The sequence below is a fragment of the Protomyctophum parallelum genome, assembly GCF_964188405.1.
Source record: "Protomyctophum parallelum genome assembly, chromosome: 2".
Taxonomy (NCBI): domain Eukaryota; kingdom Metazoa; phylum Chordata; class Actinopteri; order Myctophiformes; family Myctophidae; genus Protomyctophum; species Protomyctophum parallelum.
In genome coordinates, this window is record NC_139699.1 from 15,736,400 (window position 1) to 15,758,899 (window position 22,500).

The 22,500-nt window shown below is 45.4% G+C and overlaps 1 protein-coding gene across 3 annotated transcripts in view; it reads left to right on the forward strand.

The window, feature by feature from the left end:
- zfhx3b (zinc finger homeobox 3b) overlaps positions 1-22,500 on the forward strand; it is a 245,945-nt gene that overhangs the window by 1,175 nt on the left and 222,270 nt on the right. The window lies entirely within an intron of this gene.

A 22,500-nucleotide genomic window follows, 5' to 3' on the forward strand; every position in this document is an offset into this window, starting at 1 on the left:
AGGCTTTGCTAGCAGAGGCAAGGATGTGCGAGGTTGGGGTAGAGAATGAGAGGGGGAGGTTGAGAGGCTGGGGTCAGACAGCGAGAAGCAGGGAACAGGGGTCATGGAGTGAGTGCAAAGATAGATAAAAAAAAAAGAACGAGCGGAAACCCCTCACTAACAGTGTATGGAAGGCAGAAAGGCAGAATGGGAACTGCATGGGGGAAACAGTGGTAGCCTAGTATAGTGGATTTAGGGTGGGGTACGTGGGCATGTTTTGGGGTCACACAAAGGCATTATTAAAATCCTGGGGGTCAACCAGATCAAGCATATGGCTCTGCTTTTGCAGAATGATTGGGGAGACAAAAGATAGGCTATAGACACTAGTTAATTTTTGTATAAGTGCTAATTTATTACCGAGAGTAGTGGTGATAGTATTAAAAGGAAAGACAAAAAAACCACAAACAGTTTGGGTGGGTGGTTTTGGACTTGGGGGGGTTGGGTAGGGGGGTCAGATAGCCATGGGCCATAGAGAAAAAGTCAGGCGAGAGGTCAGAAAAACAGACCCCTACCTTCCAGTTTCTAGAGGAGCTGTATAGCTTCCACAAACAGATACCTTGGGCCAAAGGGCATGGAGGGGCAAGATGAAATTCAAAGTAACTAAATACTGCACTATTTTTTCCTTCTTCACAAAATAGAACACTGTGTTCTAACCCCTGCTCCTTTGGTTTTTGCCTTTTGTAGTATTATCATTGTATTCAGTAGGCTACAACAGTATGGTCGGTGTATGGAACATATATAGCTCTAACAAATCTCAGTGAAACGATGGCATGGAGCATGCATAGTAGGCTATGGGACAGGTAGCCCCACTGTGCCAAAATTCCAGTGATCTCTCCCTTTCTCCTCACACACGTACGGCTCCTTCTCCTCCTCTCTCTCACCCCCACACTGTCTCCTCCTCCTCCCTGACTCTGTCCTCTGTTGCAAAACAAAGACGAGGGAAATCTTTAGTGTCATCTCTCTCTCGTGTGTGATTTTGCCGTCTCGTTGTTCTTGCACTGTGAACATTTACTGGCGAAGGTTTATACGTTTTTCATTTGCTGTTTTCTTGCGTGTTCTATCTCAAACATGTTACAGACGTGTTTGGGGGATGCCGACTGTAGTAAGCTCACTTCTTGAACCTGATATCAGAAGTAGGCTATTTCATTTAAGAGAACGAAGGGTTGTGAATGTGGAAAAAACGGTGGATGTTTTTTATCACTGACTGATGTTTATGAAAATCACTGGTAAATGATACCTGGTCAGACTATTTTCATTTTCTATTTTGATTAAGAATCACATAAGAGAAGTGAATAAAAAAAAAAAGAATATACATTTAGCCTAGGTATTATTATTTTTATTTTTTTAATTGATTTTTTATTTTTGAAGAATACTTTCCTTCTCTTTTGTTATTTGTTGACAGATGTACTTGATATGTTAGGTAAATCTTAAAACTAGGTTGACCTGCAATTAGTTATGGCAAATTCACAATGCATGTTGTAATAGGGATGCAGCATTTGATGCTTCATTTGTCTGTTGTCTACAAACAGACAAATCAAACATAGTAAGTCAAATACTGCATCCATATCACAACATGCATTGTGAATTTGCAGACTCTACATGAGAGTAAACCCAAATAGATTAAATTCTGTGACATTGCTGCGTTGCAAAGCTATAGCTAGTATAGAATAGATAGTGCAGGTGATTCAGATTCTTGTATTATTAAGAGAAAGAGTGGACATATACTGTAGTTGAAGAGGTTTTTGTTGTTGACATTGATGATCATTATTCACAATGTAAACAAAGAATATTCAGTATTATAATGCTGTAGTGTGTGTGTGTGTGTGTGTGTGTGTGTGTGGTAGCAGCCTCTCTGCCTCCATTGACACACATTATCAGTCTGTATTACCGTATACCGTTCTCCCCAGTTAGTCGTCCTACATGAGCATACGAGGTACAAGAGCATATTTAATGACTGGTATCGCACAATGTTCACATCCTCCTGTTATATACTGGGAATAGCGAATGCAGTTGAGATGAGATTGGAGGGAAAAAAAGAACAGCGGCCGTTGCTGATGGACTTGCTTACATGGTTAGTGGTAACACAGAGAAGAGGGAGACAGCGCCTCTGGCCGTACGTCTACCACAGTGTGTGCGTGTCTCTCTCTCTCTCCTCTCCCTCTCTCTCTCTCTCTCTCTCTCACCTCCTACCCTTCCACTCATGGGGACTGGCACCAGAGGAACCTGCACACTGCCATGTGCTTTAGTCGGAAGATAGCCCTCTTTGGGGCAGTAGCAGGCGAGGGGCAGATAGCCCTCTTTGGGGCAATAGCAGGCGAGGGGCAGCAGGGCATGCATGGGATAGCACCTTATTGGATGGTCAACCCCAGGTCTACGCACAGAAAAAAAAACATTTTATATTGTTACTAAGAATTTAGGTGTAAAACATAATTTTTCATTAAATCACAATGAGCTAAACCCAAATAATAATAGTAATCCTAATAATAATGATAATTATTATGATGGTAATACTAATCATTAACAATACAAATTATTATCATTTGTTTGTTTTCACATTTAGTGTATTAGTATTGTATAGTATTGTAATTTTGAAAACAACAAACAAAAGGAAGGAAATGGACTCCTTGTAAAGGACGTATGGTATAAATATGAATATGTCCATGTGGATATGAATCCAGTGAGAACGGAGTGAGTGGTGAGTGTAAATCATCTCTCTCTCATCTGCTCGCCGTTGAGACGTGTGCACAACCGAGGCTTATACTGTAGCTGACGTCGACGATCATGGCTCCAAATGTTATGCGTTTGTTAATGTAATGTTTTGAATATGCAAGTTTGTGCAGCCCAGGACCAGTTCTTCCAGTTGTGCCAATGTACGTGTCACCCTGTCATAAAAGAGGAGGGGGGGGGGGGGGGGGGGGCTTAGTGAAGGCTAAGGGCGAAAATGTGGAGGGAGGCTGGAATAAAATGAGTGTCACGCTCAGGTCTGTGTGTGTGTGTGTGTGTGTGTGTGTGTGCATGCATGCGTGTGCATGCGTGTGCATGCATGTGCGTGTGCCTGCGTGTGTGTGTGTGGTGTGTGTGTGTGCCTGCGTGTGTGTGTGTGTGTGTGTGTTGTACCTGATCCCTAATCCCAGCAGCCTCCACAACCACCACAAGGGCTCTCTCTCTCTCTCTCTCCTCTCCACTGGCAGCGAGCACATCCTTTCTTTACGTTTCCCTCCCTGTCCTCTTTCTGAGTTCTTCTCAGTCTCACTGTCATACTTTTATCTTTTTTGAAGTGAAGTTGGCAGGAATTCTGCGGTTTGCCGTTTCACAATATGTTATCGTGTTAACAATCTCCACTAAATCATTGTGGTGGGGTGGGATTTATGATTGAGAGGATGTGCATGTGTGGCTGTGTGTGTGTGTGTGTGTGTGTGTGCGTGTGTGTGTGTGTGTGTGTGTGTGTGTGTGTGTGTGTGTGTGTGTGTGTGTGTGTGTGTGTGCAAAATAAATGCTTTACATTATGAATATATGCAATCATTCTCACATTATTACATAATTATCTTTACATTGTGCTATATTAAGAGCTTGTTTGTTTCTTTTAATGTGTTGTCTTATTTTGTCATTTTTGTGACATTTTCTAAAGCATAAATCAAAACATGACATGGATCATGCGGTATGCTACTCAGTATTGACTATTTAATATTATATATATATATATATATATATATATATATATATATATATATATATATATATATACATACATACATACAGTATTATCATATTGAAGATGAGTCTAGACTTGAGAATAGAAGGAATACAAAAGTAAGTCTTACGAGTGAGGGTGTGTAAATAGATTGGATCATAACATAGTAGGTATTTATTTTGTAATTGGCCTACTAATTGTGATATGTCATTCACATTACCGAAGAAATAGAGATTGTACAATATAATGTAATATGCATTTATACACATTTGCAATCCAATGATGAGGCCATATTTCATCAGTGTGTACTGAATGCACCTGATGGATTTCCTAGAACGTATTTCTGCTCATGGTAGCGTGCTATATTGGTCAGTGGTGTTGTGGCTGGCTGTATACATGCTGTCGCAGCGATAAAGCCCGTTTTATTCTGGGGTGCTAAATTGACGATGACCAGCAGAGCTATGCAATGCCTGTCTTTCTGGACAGGGTTTAGCAATATCATAAAGGCTGTGTGTGTGTGTGTGTGTGTGTGTGTGTGTGTGTGTGTGTGTGTGTGTGTGTGTGTGTGTGTGTGTGTGTGTGTGTGTGTGTGTGTGTGTGTGTGTGTGTGTGTGTGTGTGTGTGTGTGTGTGTGTGTGTGTGTGTGTGTGTGTGTGTGTGTGTGTGTGCGTGCATGTACGTGATATGGCGTGCGTGCGTCTACATAGCATGGAAGCTAAAGCTGCACAGTAAAATCCTCATTTCTCCATTTGTATCTCCGAGGGTATAGGGCCTATAGGCTGTACACATTTCTATACACTCCTAGTTAAAGAAACACGTAGGATTTGACTGTGTGTGTGTGTGTGTGTGTGTGCGTACAGTATATCGTATTTGGGGCAGCAGTGGCTAGCTCTGGTATCTTGTAGACAGGAGCAGCGGTGCATGCACACACGCGGATGAGAGGCTGTATGGACGAGCAGCAGCAGTCCAGGGGCTGCAACATTTTGAACTGAGCTGCACCCCAGCAGCCCCCCGCGTCCCCCCCACGTCCCCCCGTCCCCCCCCGTCCCTAAGCCCACCCCTCTCTTAGACCCCGGAGGCCAGCATTCCACCCTCTGCACTGGCGCTTATCATCACAAAAGGACAGAATGCATAAAACATGGAGAACGCCATAGACAGAGGCGGCCCAGGTCGCCTTTCTCTCCCCTGCACGCTGAGCCCCGGGACAATGCGCCGGGCCCCTCTGGCCTGTGCCTCTGACGACACACTCGCCGTCTTTTTATCCCCTCTGGTTTCTTTGTCATCCTCTCTTCCTCTTCCTCTGTGGTACCCCGAGTTCCGTGGAGCGATTGCTTGCCCTCATATTGTATTGTTTGGGTCCGTGTCAGTGAAATCTGCATTGTGTAATGCAAGCAGCATGCATGTTAGGAGAAATCTGGAAGCGTGCGCACAGTCGCACACGTGTGTGTGTGTGTGTGTGTGTGTGTGTGTGTGTGTGTGTGTGTGTGTGCGTGTGTGTGTGCGTGTGCGTGTGCGTGTGCGTGTGCGTGCATGAGCGAGAGTATGACGTGCATCAACAGTGTAGAGTAACACGCATATCACCTTTTGAATATTGAATTGGAAATTTATGACAACAAAATAAAAAATGAGACAAGCACATTTACCTGTAAATTTACATTTGCTAAATATTTTAATAATTACAATTTGTAAGTATACTGTCAATTAGGAACAATTATATTTTACACTATAATCCACAGTATGCAAATTAGATTAGAGTTATGCTCTTTATAATGTAATGTAATGTAATGTAATGTAATGTCACAGATCCATTTGGGGCAGTTTTCAGAATGAGTCAAATCAACACTGAGGATATAACACTGCTGTAACACACACACACACACACACACACACACACACACACACACACACACACACACACACACACACACACACACACACACACACACACACACACACACACACACACATACACTTATTTATTGTCTCCACCAGGCCGAAGGCATGTGGGGAGAGTATGTTTTGCACTCCGTCCGTCCGTCCGTCCGTCCGTGTGTCCGTGAACAGCTAATCTCGGCCACCGTTAACCCGGTCGATGCCATATTTTGCACACACACTCCCTGGATGCCAACCATGAACCTCTGCCCCAAACTTTCCAGAACGGCCTGTTATAGCGCCACCAGGAGGCCACTTTGTGCAAAACAAGTTTTTCCATGCCATATTTTGCACACACACTCCCTGGATGCCAACCATGAACCTCTGCCCCAAACTTTCCAGAACGGCCTGTTATAGCGCCACCAGGAGGCCGCTTTGTGCAAAACAAGTTTTTGCACAGTACACCTACAGATTTTGTCCAAACATCACGCAAATTGGTACACAGTCTCTCTAGAGCCATTCAACGAAACGGGTCTTTCAGATTTATCAGACTCCATCCTGATTGGTTAAGATTGGCTTCCAAAGTTCACAGGAGTGCTCAGTTTCAAACAAAATGCTGCAAATCATGAACACATCGCGTGATTTCTGTGAAATTGTGCACCCACATTCCCACTAGGCCGAGGACGAAATGCCACATGAACAATTTCAACTCAGCCTCAAGGTGGCGCTATAACTGGCCGAAAAGTGTTTTTACCTCTAACTGCACGGATCTGTGGATAACCTGGTGGAGACCTGTGCCCGGAAGGGCACTTTTTCTAGTTTATTATATTTTAAACCTATCCGACATATTTGAATTGATTATTCATATTTTGAAGCCCAGGATTTTGCTCCAGCTTGAGGTACATTACATATAATACAGCATGTCTGTCTGTCTGTATCTCTGTCTGTCTGTCTGTCTCTGCGTCTGACGGACGGCTGGGATGTAGGAATGTGGTGTTGGGATGTGCCGGACCCCAGCAGGCCCATGTGGCACTTCCTTTCTGTGTACCTCACAGCTTATCCTCCCCAGGATTATAGAGAAGAGAAAAGAAAAGAGGGATTGCAGGAGGAGCCCCCTCTCCGTCTCTCACAATCTGCACTGCCAAAAAGAGGAAAAAAAGAAAAACTCAATAAAAGGTGTGATTCACTTGCAAATGTGTGGCAGCCTGTAGAGAGAGAGAGAGAGAGAGAGGGAGGATAGACGTAGGATAGACGTAGCGTGAGAGAGAGAGAGAGAGAGAGGGAGGATAGACGTAGGATAGACGTAGAGTGAGAGCAAGCTGTAGCATATTTCACGGTGAGTCTGCCTCATCACAGCAACAGTGAGGTGAAGCTAGCGACTGCTTCTGCCTGGACAGGAAAAGCAGCGGACTCCAGAGAGAGATTCACATTGGCAGATTCTCCTGGGGGTTATTGTGGTGGTGTGTGAACTGTGAACTGTGAACTATTAAGCATGCCTATAATAGGCTAACATGTTTTCTTTTCCCCCTCCCCTTTTTTATCAGTTCATTTTGTGTGTTATATACGGTCATTCAGTATATGTAGTATTGCTTCTCATCCCATTTTGGGCGGGCACCCATTTTGGTGTTAGCATCATGTTATGCTTTCGCTATTTAAAAATAGCAGATCTACAAGCTCATAGCGTGCCACCGAGTGGCGCGCTACGAGCTTGTAGGTCTGCTATTTTTGAAAAATCAAAGAACGACTGACATTTTTTGCATCTGATCTCAGGTCAGAATGGGTTAATCAGACCAGTGTGTGTCCAGTGGAAACCTCGTATGAATCTGATCTCAGGTCAGAATGGGTTATTTCTAATTCCTTGAGCTTGGTCTGTGGCGGGCTTGGCTTTGGGTCTGAGCTTGGGTCTGTCGTTTTTTCCTATAGTGCCCCTAGGCGCCATGGTCGCTCAGTAGTGAAAGGGTTAAGAAGCAGGGATAGCCCTCTTTGTCTCTGCGGCCCTCTTTGCCATTGTTGTGGTGGAATTGAGCTCGGTGCACCTCACTTGACCACAGCCAGGCAATAAAATGGCCTCTAAAGTGCTGCAGCTTCCCTACCCTCTGATGTCTGCTCTCCACCACGCTTCTGCTGCTATCTTTCCCTGTTTTCTGTTCGCTTACACATATTATTCACTTACAGACATGGGCGCGCACGCACGCACACACACACACACACACACACACACACACACACACACACACACACACACACACACACACACACACACACACACACACACACACACACACACACAGTATGTATATATACGGTGTATGTATGTATGTATGTATGTACCGTGTGTATTTGTTGTTTGAATATCCTTTATATTTTGGCAAAAATTCTGGTGAATTTAATTTTCCTATTCATCAGTCTAATTTCAATAAAAGTACATAATTGTAGGCAACATGTAATGTTTCTCTCATTTAGACAAATGTGAAAATATACGCAATTTAAAAAAGTGTTGCTTGTTTTGTCTTCTATTTACTGGTAATGTCAGTAAATGGGCAAGAGCGATCGCTTTACCACACACTTGATTGTGTCAACTTATCAAATCTGGGATCACCGAGGGAACCATACAGTGTTGAATACAACAGTGCTATTAGGACTAGTACTGTATTCTTCAGCCATTTCCTCTATTGTATTAGTTGCCGTGATGATATATATATATATATTGTGCACACAGCAATATTATTTTCCTGCTTGGGGAATGCATTATTATGAAATGCATTGTGCTGGTGGTATTGTGTTTGATTTGCGCAGATGATTGTTTATGTTCAGAGTTCCACCTTTGCCAGACATTGTAATTAGAGAGACAATATACGTGCACATGTGTCTGTCGCCATCCGATCTCATCTCGTCAAATAAGCGTCTAGTTCTGAGACCGGGCATGTCAAAGGATTTATGAAGGCTCTCTGATTGGCTGGATTATAATTGGCACTGTCCCCCGAATCCGAGTGTAAGCTATCTACGCCAGGTGTCCTACAGACTGCATTAAGTGTTACACCAGGCTGCAATTAAATCAACACTTCCTCAAAGCTCCGTTATTACAGCTCCAGATTCAGCTGAAGGATGTCTCTGTCCTACTGTATATATATATATGTGTGTGCCTCTACCCTCCCCCCCCCCCCCCCTCCTCCCCAACGTTCTCTCTCTTTCTCTCTCTCACACACACTGTCTCACTATACCTAAAACAAACGCTCCTTCTCATTCGCCGTGTGTTAAATGAACAAACATGAGGACCTCAGCGCCTCATAATAAATTGATTAGAGAAAAGCAGACTCCCACACAGCAACACTGAACACTGGAGATATATGTGTGTTTGTGTTTGGCCTGAGGAGGAAGAGAACTCTCTCTCTCTCTCTTTCCCTCTCTCTTTCCCTCTCTCTCATTCTCTCTCTCTCTCAACCTCCCCCCCCCCCCCCCCCCTCTAACACACAAGCAAGCACAGACAAAATGTATATTTATCTTGGTGTACGGCAGCTCTGTTTTTCTACAACCTTCCCCAGCTGTATGGTTAGCCATGCTCTCATCATCACTGTATTGTGACTATACTGTTTGGTGTCTGATGACAGCGACAGAGCTTGGGCTGTTCCATATTCCACACGCGGCTGGCTGGCTCTCCGTCCGTCAGTGTTTGGTTTTCATTTGGAGGGTTTCAGTACACCGGCACAGGGATTTGGGCTGGACTGGAGGGGGGGTGGGGGTTGGGCAGCTCTCCATGTCTCCAGGGACTGCCACAGGGCTAGACGGCCGTGACAGACCGGTGACCTCGGCTTTGTGACGTCACTACTCGCCTCGTCTGGTCCCCATGGCATTCATTTTCCCCTTCTGTTTAATGAATGAAGATGGAAGGACTCGGCTGGTTTATGTGGCTTTTTGTATTATTGGCCGTGTTCCACTGCATATGGACGGCCCGCGCGTATATAAAACAGAATGCCCGCCAATTTATAAAAGGTTATTTCATTTGAATTTACAACATTCCCCGCTGTCACCTCCTCGCTGCTTCTTATAACATTCATTTATTTTTTATCCTGATATGACAGCTCGGATCTGTCTGTCACGTTTTGGCATGCTCGGTCAAGAATTTATGATAATATTGTTTACTAATAGCACTGCAGACCTGACAAATCAATATTTCTGGTTTAACAAATAGGAAGCAAATATTCCTGTATGAAGTCAAAACCAAATAGCAGCAGTGACCTGGTTTAGGACATTAGACTGAGGTACTGAGTTGGCCTTGACATGGTCAGTTTGTCCTGTCTTTACATTATCCTTTAAATGGAAATAAATGCCATTTAAATGCCAGAGTACTTGGTCTGTTTACTTAAGTAAAAGTAGCAATGCCACAATATGAAAATACTCGGTTACAAGTAAAAGGCCCGTATTAAAAGAAATGTTATTGGCATCAGAATATACATATACCAATGCGTCATCACAATGCAATATTCTGTGGCCTTGTAAATGCTCTATTTTCGACTATGGTCGAAGTAAAATGGGACTTTATGTTTTGTAATAATAATCTAAATCTGCAAACTATCTAAGTCACAGAAAACGGTCAAATAAATGCAGTGGAGATGTAGTGGCTGGAGTCTATGTAATTTTCCTCTGAGATGTAGTGGAGTAGAAATTTAAATACTCTAGTCTAGGTATAGTAGAAGTACTTTCCACCACTGATAACTGTATATTTTAACATCTCTTCTGTCACTCTCTCCTCTCCCTCGGGGCAGTGTTTAAGCAGCTTTCCTCCAGAGTACTTCTTAATCGCTTGTGGTTGGTAGAAAAAGAATTGCCACATAGCTTAAGGTGCGCTAATTTGTCTAGCATCTCTTTTGAAGCCGTGGTATTCCTTAATTTATTTTTCTAAGAAAAAACAAGGCGTGTATCTGCGTCGGTGCAGCGTGAGCGGTGGTAGATTTGGCTGTTTGTTATTGCCTTGCTCTTTGTCGCGGCCAGGTGTTCCCTCGTGTTGGGTCATGCCCTGGTGAGGAACAACAGACCTCATGGCAGGTGAAAGACCCGACCGTTGCAGTGGTATCTCATTGCTGCTCTGCTGCTGCTCTGCTCAGAGCGGCGCTTCTATAGTTCTCAAAGGCCCCTTTTCCACCGGTTGGTTCCCAATGGGAACCGGTTCAGTTATTTTTGGTTCTTATATACAGTATAGTCCATGAGCCAGAGCTCCATAATTGGAACGTTAATTATGAATTGAGTGTAGCAAAACCATACCTATATTAGACTGTTATCACAATGAAACTTGAGTACTTACACAAAGGTCGTCCTCAGACAATGATTTATTGTATTACAAATGTTACATTTTTAAATATGCAAATTAGGCATTATGTAGGAAAATATGCAAAATAATCAAAACTACTACTGTGGAAGGGTTATCATGTATTAATTTACTTGTATTGGTCCTATAAACAATTTAATATAGGTTTAGTTTTTTCCCACCAATTTTGGAGCTCTGGCTCATGGACTAGGAACCAAAAAGAACTGAACCGGTTCCCATTCTTGGGAACCAACCGGTGGAGAGGGGGTTAAAGTGGGGTCCGTCCCCAGGGGGTCCTTGAGAGGGTTACTTATATGTGGGTCGCTGGTACAAAATCTTTTCAGATTGGGGAGGGGGGTACTAGACTCTGCAGCAAAACAATATCATTTTGGGCTTGAAAATGAAAATGTTTGGTGTTAGCATTATGTTATGCTTTAGCTATTGAAAAATAGCAGACCTACAAGCTCATAGCGCGCCACTGAGTGGCGCGCTACGAGCTTGTAGGTCTGCTATTTTTTTTTAATCGAAGAACGACTGACATAGAAACATAGCTTTTTCAGAAAACTGTCAGGATGTAGAAGAACATTTTTTAGAATCTGATCTCAGGTCTCAGGTCAGAATGGGCTAGGCGAAGCTAAAGCAGTCTGGAGCTGCATGGAGCTGGGGATTAGCACAGGAAGTCTCCCCTGTATGGTGCTGGAGTCCTAGCTGCTCTCTCTCGTCTGTCGGTTAGCAGAGCTCTGCGGAGTTTCCCTGCTAGCAGAGAGTCACGAGCAGGAGCACTTTGTAGGTGACACAGTCTTGTGTTTACACTAGAGAGACTATGGCTGGGAGGAGAGAGAAAAGCGTGAGAGGTGTGTGTGTGTGTGTGTGTGTGTGTGTGTGTGTGTGTGTGTGTGTGTGTGTGTGTGTGTGTGTGTGGCAGGGGGGGCACTAGTCTCATCACATCCTTCCGTTCTATGTTTTTTTCTTTTTTTCATGAATCACCATTGTCATAACAACAGTGCAGACAGAAAGGGAAGTGTACAGTGGCTGAAAGGGCCTTTTCACACAATGGCATTTCTCCAACAGTTTGCATGAAATGCACTAGATTGTCTTCAGTGTGTGTTAACTTGGTCTGCAGCGCTCAGTGTGCTGCCACGTTCCTGTATTAGGGTCACCCTCTGGTTTTAACTTGGTCTGTGCTGCCACGTTCCTGTATTAGGGTCACCCTCTGGTTTTAACTTGGTCTGTGCTGCCACGTTCCTGTATTAGGGTCACCCTCTGGTTTTAACTTGGTCTGTGCTGCCACGTTCCTGTATTAGGGTCACCCTCTGGTTTTAACTTGGTCTGTGCTGCCACGTTCCTGTATTAGGGTCACCCTCTGGTTTTAACTTGGTCTGTGCTGCCACGTTCCTGTATTAGGGTCACCCTCTGGTTTTAACTTGGTCTGTGCTGCCACGTTCCTGTATTAGGGTCACCCTCTGGTTTTAACTTGGTCTGTGCTGCCACGTTCCTGTATTAGGGTCACCCTCTGGTTTTAACTTGGTCTGTGCTGCCACGTTCCTGTATTAGGGTCACCCTCTGGTTTTAACTTGGTCTGTGCTGCCACGTTCCTGTATTAGGGTCACCCTCTGGTTTTAACTTGGTCTGTGCTGCCACGTTCCTGTATTAGGGTCACCCTCTGGTTTTAACTTGGTCTGTGCTGCCACGTTCCTGTATTAGGGTCACCCTCTGGTTTTAACTTGGTCTGTGCTGCCACGTTCCTGTATTAGGGTCACCCTCTGGTTTTAACTTGGTCTGTGCTGCCACGTTCCTGTATTAGGGTCACCCTCTGGTTTTAACTTGGTCTGTGCTGCCACGTTCCTGTATTAGGGTCACCCTCTGGTTTTAACTTGGTCTGTGCTGCCACGTTCCTGTATTAGGGTCACCCTCTGGTTTTAACTTGGTCTGTGCTGCCACGTTCCTGTATTAGGGTCACCCTCTGGTTTTAACTTGGTCTGTGCTGCCACGTTCCTGTATTAGGGTCACCCTCTGGTTTTAACTTGGTCTGTGCTGCCACGTTCCTGTATTAGGGTCACCCTCTGGTTTTAACTTGGTCTGTGCTGCCACGTTCCTGTATTAGGGTCACCCTCTGGTTTTAACTTGGTCTGTGCTGCCACGTTCCTGTATTAGGGTCACCCTCTGGTTTTAACTTGGTCTGTGCTGCCACGTTCCTGTATTAGGGTCACCCTCTGGTTTTAACTTGGTCTGTGCTGCCACGTTCCTGTATTAGGGTCACCCTCTGGTTTTAACTTGGTCTGTGCTGCCACGTTCCTGTATTAGGGTCACCCTCTGGTTTTAACTTGGTCTGTGCTGCCACGTTCCTGTATTAGGGTCACCCTCTGGTTTTAACTTGGTCTGTGCTGCCACGTTCCTGTATTAGGGTCATCCTCTGGTTTTAACTTGGTCTGTGCTGCCACGTTCCTGTATTAGGGTCACCCTCTGGTTTTAACTTGGTCTGTGCTGCCACGTTCCTGTATTAGGGTCACCCTCTGGTTTTAACTTGGTCTGTGCTGCCACGTTCCTGTATTAGGGTCACCCTCTGGTTTTAACTTGGTCTGTGCTGCCACGTTCCTGTATTAGGGTCACCCTCTGGTTTTAACTTGGTCTGTGCTGCCACGTTCCTGTATTAGGGTCACCCTCTGGTTTTAACTTGGTCTGTGCTGCCACGTTCCTGTATTATGGTCACCCTCTGGTTTTAACTTGGTCTGTGCTGCCACGTTCCTGTATTAGGGTCACCCTCTGGTTTTAACTTGGTCTGTGCTGCCACGTTCCTGTATTAGGGTCACCCTCTGGTTTTAACTTGGTCTGTGCTGCCACGTTCCTGTATTAGGGTCACCCTCTGGTTTTAACTTGGTCTGTGCTGCCACGTTCCTGTATTAGGGTCACCCTCTGGTTTTAACTTGGTCTGTGCTGCCACGTTCCTGTATTAGGGTCACCCTCTGGTTTTAACTTGGTCTGTGCTGCCACGTTCCTGTATTAGGGTCACCCTCTGGTTTTAACTTGGTCTGTGCTGCCACGTTCCTGTATTAGGGTCACCCTCTGGTTTTAACTTGGTCTGTGCTGCCACGTTCCTGTATTAGGGTCACCCTCTGGTTTTAACTTGGTCTGTGCTGCCACGTTCCTGTATTAGGGTCACCCTCTGGTTTTAACTTGGTCTGTGCTGCCACGTTCCTGTATTAGGGTCACCCTCTGGTTTTAACTTGGTCTGTGCTGCCACGTTCCTGTATTAGGGTCACCCTCTGGTTTTAACTTGGTCTGTGCTGCCACGTTCCTGTATTAGGGTCACCCTCTGGTTTTAACTTGGTCTGTGCTGCCACGTTCCTGTATTAGGGTCACCCTCTGGTTTTATAAGCACATTCATTAAGCAAGGCTATACTTGTGTGTGTTTTCACCCTGATCGACAAGTTTCTCATACTGTAACCCCCTGGCTTCCTCAGGACAATCTGCGATGTGTGTGTGTGTGTGTGTGTGTGTGTGTGTGTGTGTGTGTGTGTGCGTGTGCGTGCGTGCGTATAAAAAAAAGCACAGAGATGCTGCACATAAAAAGCCATGGCTGACACCTGTGCACCCCCCCACTCCCCCCTGTTTAACCTGATTTCTGTGGTCAGAATAAAATGCAGCCTCTCATGACAGACAGCTCAGTGTGGGCTTTTCAACAGGAAGCCTGGCAGCGCTGTTTCACAATCCCTCTAGAAACAGGAACTGAATACCCCACACCATGGTGTGCCATTCACATTTTCTGTAATGGGTGCCAGCTTGGAATGGGCAAGAAGGGCATGAGGCTGGGATGGGGTGGGGGGTGGGGGGGTGGGGGGGGGGGGGTAAGTGGGCCCCTGAGACATCCTAGAGGGGGTATAGAGGTGTGGCGAACGTCTGTTTTGGCCATGGCTTGTGTCAGAGGCTGTTTAGCGTTTGTGCCTGTGAGGGCATTTATATGCAAATGTTAAACAACCTATTGGGGATGCCTAATTACAGTGGGGCCATTGTGTGTGTGTGCCAAGGCACTGAGAAGCTGGGGAGTTTCTAAAACACGCCATGAAGGCTCGGACGGACTTCCCCTGTTTGTTTACTCATTGTCTTTCCTTATTACACCCTCATTGACACTCCCCTTTTGTGTGGATGTGCTGTTCGCCCTGCATGCCGGTCCCTCCCCTCCCCGCGTGGCGCTAGGAGTTAATGTTGTAAGATTAAAGAGGCAGTGCTCCGGCCCTGTTTACTTCCTCTTTCATGTACTAGGGCCAGCTCGGCTCTGCTCCCCATCCCATCCCAGCTGTATACAGCGTTCTCCCAGCCCGCCACGGACCAGCCATACTGAATGAATCGGGGGCTCTTTAGCGGTCTCTCCTCCTACAACCGATGTAAGGCTAATTACCGCGGGGGTGATAAAAAATGCATTTAGGTCATGTTTCTAATATCATGCAAATTTATGAGCAGGCAGAAGCAAATATTAACTTGTGGAGTGGCTCATAGTCAATGGCTCGGGACAAAGGTATACACCTCTCTGCTAATGACAGATGTGAGAGCTTCTCAGTGTGTGTGTGTGCGCACGGGTGTCACTTTGCCTGTTCCCTCTGTTGTTCTGGGGCCAAGCAGACATGGGGACAGCAGGGGACTGTGGGATCACACAGGCAGCAGAGCAGACACACTGCTACTGGGAGCACAGGGAGAGGCGCTCAAAGCCCTGATTCTAAAATCTAGTTATATCTTAATCTGTAGCATTTTATACCATCAAAAATACGACTATAGCTACTATGGTTCCCCTTTCACTTCCTGCACAGTAAGCCTCCTCAGGGTTGATTTAACCCTTGAGAACGTACAGATAGACCCCTGTCGGTCCATCCTTACACTCTCAGAGTTAAATCAACCCTGAGCATTTTACTTTGTGTATTTGATGATGATTTGACAATTTTCCGAGATTAATAATTTGTGTAGTTGCCTTCGGCAACACACCACTGAAATGTAAGTATCTGATGCACAGTGTTCTGCTGTTATCATTCTTGCCATGTGAGTTTATTTACCAATACCAAGTTTGTAGAATGTGTGGTTATTGGTCTTGCGATGATTGAGACTATAGACACAGGATCCCGTCGTAGCAAGATACAAGATTCACAGAAGTTCTGTTTGTTTTTCGATAATCTCTCAAGAACAGATTCTGAGCTGCACTATACCGAATCTGTCAGCATGGGGCCGTTCAGAATGTGCATACATTGTTGATAGTGGGAATGAAAACACAGGCGCACCACAGGAAGTGGAGGGTGCTGGGGGGGGGGGGGGGGGGGGGGGGGTATGGGGTCTTGGGGTGGGGTATCAGGTCCCTGGGGTGGGGTATCAGGTCCCTGGGATGGGGTATCGGGTCTTGGGGCTGGGGTATCAGGTCCCTGGGCTGGGGTATGGGGTCTTGGGGCTGGGGTATGGGGTCTTGGGGCTGGGGTATTGGGTCCCCCCGCGACTGCGTCTGTGTAGTAAAAACTCAGGCATCACAGAAAAAGCTACCTCGCTGCTAGAGAAGTACGTAAGTGTCTCTTGCTCTCTCTAAAATGACAGTGGTGCAGCAAGTAATTAGGATTGATAGAATTATAAAAGCTCTACATGCAAAGAGCATATGCATACTAGGCTACACACTGTGGTAGTAGGGGAGAAGAGAGAAAGAGAGCTATTTCGTATTCGTCCAGCTTTCGATAGGACTGGAAATGGGTTTGTAGTTTTGAGACTGGCCAGATCCCCCCTGTTTTGAAGACAGCGATTGACCCCTCCAAAGTTGGAGCAGCTGGATTAGCGTGCAGTTCTCATGTACTGTTGCCCTGCGCACGCACACAGCTCCTTTTTCCACTGTAGCGAGCTTCATCTGACATAAAAACCTAACTGGTTGTGGTGCCTCCTTCGTTATTCTTAATTAACTGCATTCGTGAGAATGAGTGCGTGTCCTGTGTGTGTATACTTATGTGTAGAGAGAGGGGTGGGTGAGGCGGGTGTGCGAGTGCTATGTGTGTTAGTATTGTCCATCGCTCCACGCCATGACATTCTCAAATCTCGACTGAATAAACAGCCATTTCAGACCGGCCCGGCCGCATTCCAGGGGAATGATTTGGCACTCGGCACTAAGACAAAGAATGAAGGAGAGAGAACGACGAGACTGTTGTCGTCTATCTCTCTCTCTCTCTCTCTCTCCATTTTTTACTGCTTTTGTTTCACTGGCCGGTTCCTGCCGCCACCTGTGCCCCTCACCACGCCAATTAACCCCCCCCCCTCCTACCCCCCTACCTCATGCACGCTCTTTCTCTGACACATACTCACTGTACACAGTAAAACCCTTAGTTAATCCGACCCTGAAGGGCATACAAATAACAGATCCATTTTGGTTCCATCTGTATGCTCTTCGGAGTTGAATTAGCACTGAGGATTTCACACACACACACACACACACACACACACACACACACACACACACACACACACACACACACACACACACACACACACACACACGCACACACACACACACAGGGGGGAGACTGTTGGCTGTGGCCCGATGCAGCCAGGCTGGATCAAAGGGCGTGTGTGAAGGAGCCAGGGCACCTCGTAGAAAGCAGCTGCTCGTTGCTGTCTCTGCCTCTGACAGCGGATAGAAATATGAGGCCTCTCCGGACGGACCCCTGTCCTGGGAAAGGAGAGGACAGGCCGCCACACATACGCTGAGAAAAGCTTTTGTCTCTGCTGCTCTGCTCTCTCTCTTTTTCTCTCTCTCTCACACACGACACACGCATACACACACACACACACACACACACACACACACACACACACACACACACACACACACACACACACACACACACGCACACGCACGCACACGCAACACAAAGAAAAAGCCCTTTGTCTATGCTCATTCAGTCGCTTAGCCACAAATACAAATAGCAATCTTCATTTCACATATGCACTCTTCCCCCCCCCCCCCCCCCCCCCCCCCACTCTTCCACGAAACCATTACGTTCTCTCACATGCTTCATTTCCCGTCATTGTCTGTTTGCAAAAGAACGTCTTTCATTAGGTGTTTTTAGTCAATCTGGTGTGATTTCCCCGTCAATCTTCCTTCCTACGTTTTGCCTTTCTCTCCACCTCTCCCCTGCCTTTTACTATTTAGTCTGCTCTTTCTCCCGGCTTACAGTCTGTCCTTAACGCTCTCTGAAGGTGCTTTTCTTTTTTCCCTTCACTCTCGCAACCCCCCCCCCCCCCCCCCCTTTCTCCTCGCATGTCTGGGCTTTCTCTCTCTCTCTCTCTCTCTCTCTCTCTCTGCCCTGCTTCTCCGGTGTGCTCAAACCTCTGACAGAGTTGAGAAAGGCATTCAGCTCCCTAATCCGGGCTCCCTCCATCAGGAATGCTAATGCGTGTGATTGTGTGACCCGCCAAGGCTACGGCAACATCTGCAGGAGCCTGTACTGAACACCCCCCCCCCCCCCACCACACACACACACACACACACACACACACACCCCCACCCATGCCTTTGAGCGCTCACTCGCTGCCATTATTTCATTGTTTCACTTCACGCCTGTGACTGGGGCGGTGTGGTTAACCCTGTGCTGCTCGGGACAGGCCAGCTCCGGACCTGCACACAGGGCTCTGCACACAGGGACCTGCACACAGGGACCTGCACACAGGGACCTGCACACAGGGCCCTGCACACAGGGACCTGCACACAGGGCCAGAGGGGGGACTGAGGAGGGGTGTCAAAGGTTTAGGGACAGCCCTTTCCCAGGACAGGCCTCCGTGCCTGCCCATCTGGACCCCTACACACAGCTCTACACAACACACTGTTTACTCATGCATTCCACCACTCTCTTTAGCGTGTGTGTGTGTGTGTGTGTGTGTGTGTGTGTGTGTGTGTGTGTGTGTGTTTGTGCATTTGCCTCATGTATGTGTCTTTATGTCCAATCTGTTTAAGGGTGATAGCAGCCCTATCTATACAGCTAATAGAGAGTTAAGCCATAATTGCAGGATTTATCCTCTGGATTCCACACCCAGACGTTTCTAAATAAGCAGCGTTCCTGCCAGGAACATCAGGAAAAGGGAGACTTGTCTTTTGATAGGATGAGATGTGAAAGGCTTTGGGGGTGTTAGCCACTAAAAAATCCCGTTATTAGATTTTCACCCGCCCCCTTTGCCAGGTATTTGAGTTGAAAGAAATGATTGTTTGGATTGTCTCCGTTTTCAAAAAGATGAATTACTGGTAAAGCGCAACTGACAAAGTGAATCTGCGTCAAACCGAAGCGCCGCTGATTGAATTACCCTCTCTCCCCGGTGCTGGCTGCATTCCTGCATATGTACTCCTCGCAGTCCTCCATTCTATGGACCCGTAGCAGCATCGGAATAGATTGGATTTCCGTTTCCTTCTGCGTTCATATGCTCTGCTATAAGCTTTGATAGCTGTGTGATATTGGACCTGTCAGACCTTGGCCCCTGCCCTCTCTCTCTCTCTCTGTGCAGGGTTGTCCCTGTGGACCCCCAGCAGGTCCCTGCAGTGTCTCACACCCATTATTGTAATAGCCTGAACCCGTCCACCGACCCGCACATAAAATACTCAGTGTTCATTTACATTTTCTACACTCAAGAGTTACAACTGGATACAATTATTAAGCACTTTCAACCTGGCGTCCCCTGTTTTAGAGTCATGTCATTATGTCATTATATGTGAATGTGTATGTGTATATACATAATGAATGAGTAGTTAATATTGCGGATCTACAAGCTGACAAACATGCATCAACATGCAACGCGTTTTGAGACAGTATAGGTCGGCTATTTTACTTATTCAGAAGTATATGGCTTAAGTGGTTGAGGATGTTAGTGTGTATGTAAGGTGGGATTTTATTTTTGATTGCATTCAAATCAAAGTAGGTATATGTTTTACAAGGATAGATGCAATCACACATGCTGTAGTGTTAACTGTATGTACAGTATATTTTTTGTGAGATTTCATCAGTTTGGACAGAGCAGGTTGGTACTTACTATGAATGAGATTTAGGCAGTGTACTTAACTACTGCAATTAAGTACAATTTTGAGGTATTTGTACTTTACTAACAGTATTTCTCAATTTCCAGTAACTTCTACTCCACTACACCTCAGAGGCAAATATTGTACTCTGCTATTTTCTAAAGATGTTTAAACATTTGAAAACTTGAAATAGGATATTCTGCAGCAATAATGAGTACTTCTACTTTTTGGTACGTAAAGTACATTTTGATACCAATACTAATGTCTATTATCACTCAAGTACATTTTGAATTCCGGACTTTTACTTGTAACAAAGTATTGATTCAGTATTGATTGAGTAACATTAGACATTGACTCCGGTCACAGATTCAACCAGTAACCTGTGAACTCCAAAGTGACCTGTCAGACCCGCCACATGTTGTAAAACACACTACACTTCAGTCTCTTCACCCACTATGACGTGATTCAGTAATATTAGACACTGACTCAGGTCACAGACTCAACCAGTAACCTGTGAACTCCAGTCCAAAGTGACCTGTCAGACCCGCCACATGTTGTAAAACGCACTACACTTCACCCACTATGACGTGATTTAGTTTCTCACCCGCTATAGAGCGTCGCAGTCCCCCCTTTCAGAACGACGAGTGGCCCAGGAAATGATTCTCCATTCATTTTCTCCATAGGCTTTTCAAAAAAAGTATTTATATAAAGACGGTTACGCCGCGGACAAAGCCAACTCGGATCGTGACAAATCACGACAATAATACAATGTTTTGGGCCGATCAAATAATTAGTAAGAAGAAAAACAAAACAAATAGTGTTCTATCCTGCCTTTATTTTCTTCTTTCAAATTATTCGATCGGCACAAAATATTGTGTTTGTGTTGTCATGATTTGTCACGATCCGAGTTGGCTTTGTCCGCGGCGTAACCGTCTTTATATAAATACTTTTTGAAAAAGCCTATGGAGAAAATGAACGGAGAATCATTTCCTGCAGGGCCACTCGTCCTTCTGAAAGGGGGCGGGACTGCGTCGCTCTATAGCGGGCGAGAAACTAGATTCTAGCAGTGTCTTCATATATAGAGCAGTGGGGCGGCTAACAGTGACATGTACAGATCTACAAGCCCACGATGCAATGTAGGCCACAATGTTTTTGTCTATCTATTCATCTATTATTAGGGCATGTCCACAGGGAATGGGATGCTACATAGCACCCTATAGCATCCCATTCCCTGTGGGAATGCAAACCAATATGCATTGTGTGGTGAAAAGAAATGCCGGTAGCCTAGTGTAGTTCACCAGTAGATCATATGTACTGTAGCCTAGTGTAGTTCACCAGTAGATCATATGTACTGTAGCCTAGTGTAGTTCACCAGTAGATCATATGTACTGTAGCCTAGTGTAGTTCACCAGTAGATCATATGTACTGTAGCCTAGTGTAGTTCACCAGTAGATCATATGTACGGTAGCCTAGTGTAGTTCACCAGTAGATCATATGTACTGTAGCCTAGTGTAGTTCACCAGTAGATCATATGTACTGTAGCCTAGTGTAGTTCACCAGTAGATCATATGTACTTATAGCCTAGTGTAGTTCACCAGTAGATCATATGTACTGTAGCCTAGTGTAGTTCACCAGTAGATCATATGTACTGTAGCCTAGTGTAGTTCACCAGTAGATCATATGTACTGTAGCTGTGGATATTTAGACGTATTCTATAATATCTGGACGGGAACTCATTGTTTTTCTAAATCGGTTTTGAATTGGACTGAACTGAGATGAGTAGTAGTACCCATTGTAGCCACTAGGGCCCCACATACAGAGAACATGCTGGTTCCTGACAATATGGGATGGGATGGGAGGGGGGGGGGGGCAGCACACACACACACACACACACACACACACACACACACACACACACACACACACACACACACACACACACACACACACACACACACACACACACACACACACACACACACACACACATAGCATCATGTCATGCTTTAGCTATTGAAAAATAGCAGATCTACAAGCTCATAGCGCGCCACCGAGCGCTATGAGCTTGTAGGTCTGCTATTTTTGAAAAATCGAAGAGCTACTGACGTAGAAGACATTTTTAGAATCTGATCTCAGGTCAGAATGAAAACTGTCAGGAATCTGTAGAAGACATTTTTAGAATCTGATCTCAGGTCAGAATGGGTCAATGATGGAGTAATGATTTTGGCCATTGTTATCAAAGACATGATTAATCATTACATGTGTGCAAAGCAGGGGTTGTGTGTTACCATGGGGACACAAAAATGATCCGCTTTGCATATCAACAGAAAAGTTTACAATTGGTGCTCAGCTGCTTAGACCCAGTGGTGGACAGAGTAGAAACAGTGCTCAATAGTACTCAAGTAAATGCTCCAGTACTCAAAAGTACAAATGAAATTACAAATTTGTACAAGTACAAATTGCCTTTTTTTTTATACGAATGCATTGATGTTTTGGAAAAGTATAACATTAGTGTGTAATCAAAAATGTATTAAATGTGAATTGTGAAAATAGCAGATCTACAAGCTCAGTTTGTAGATT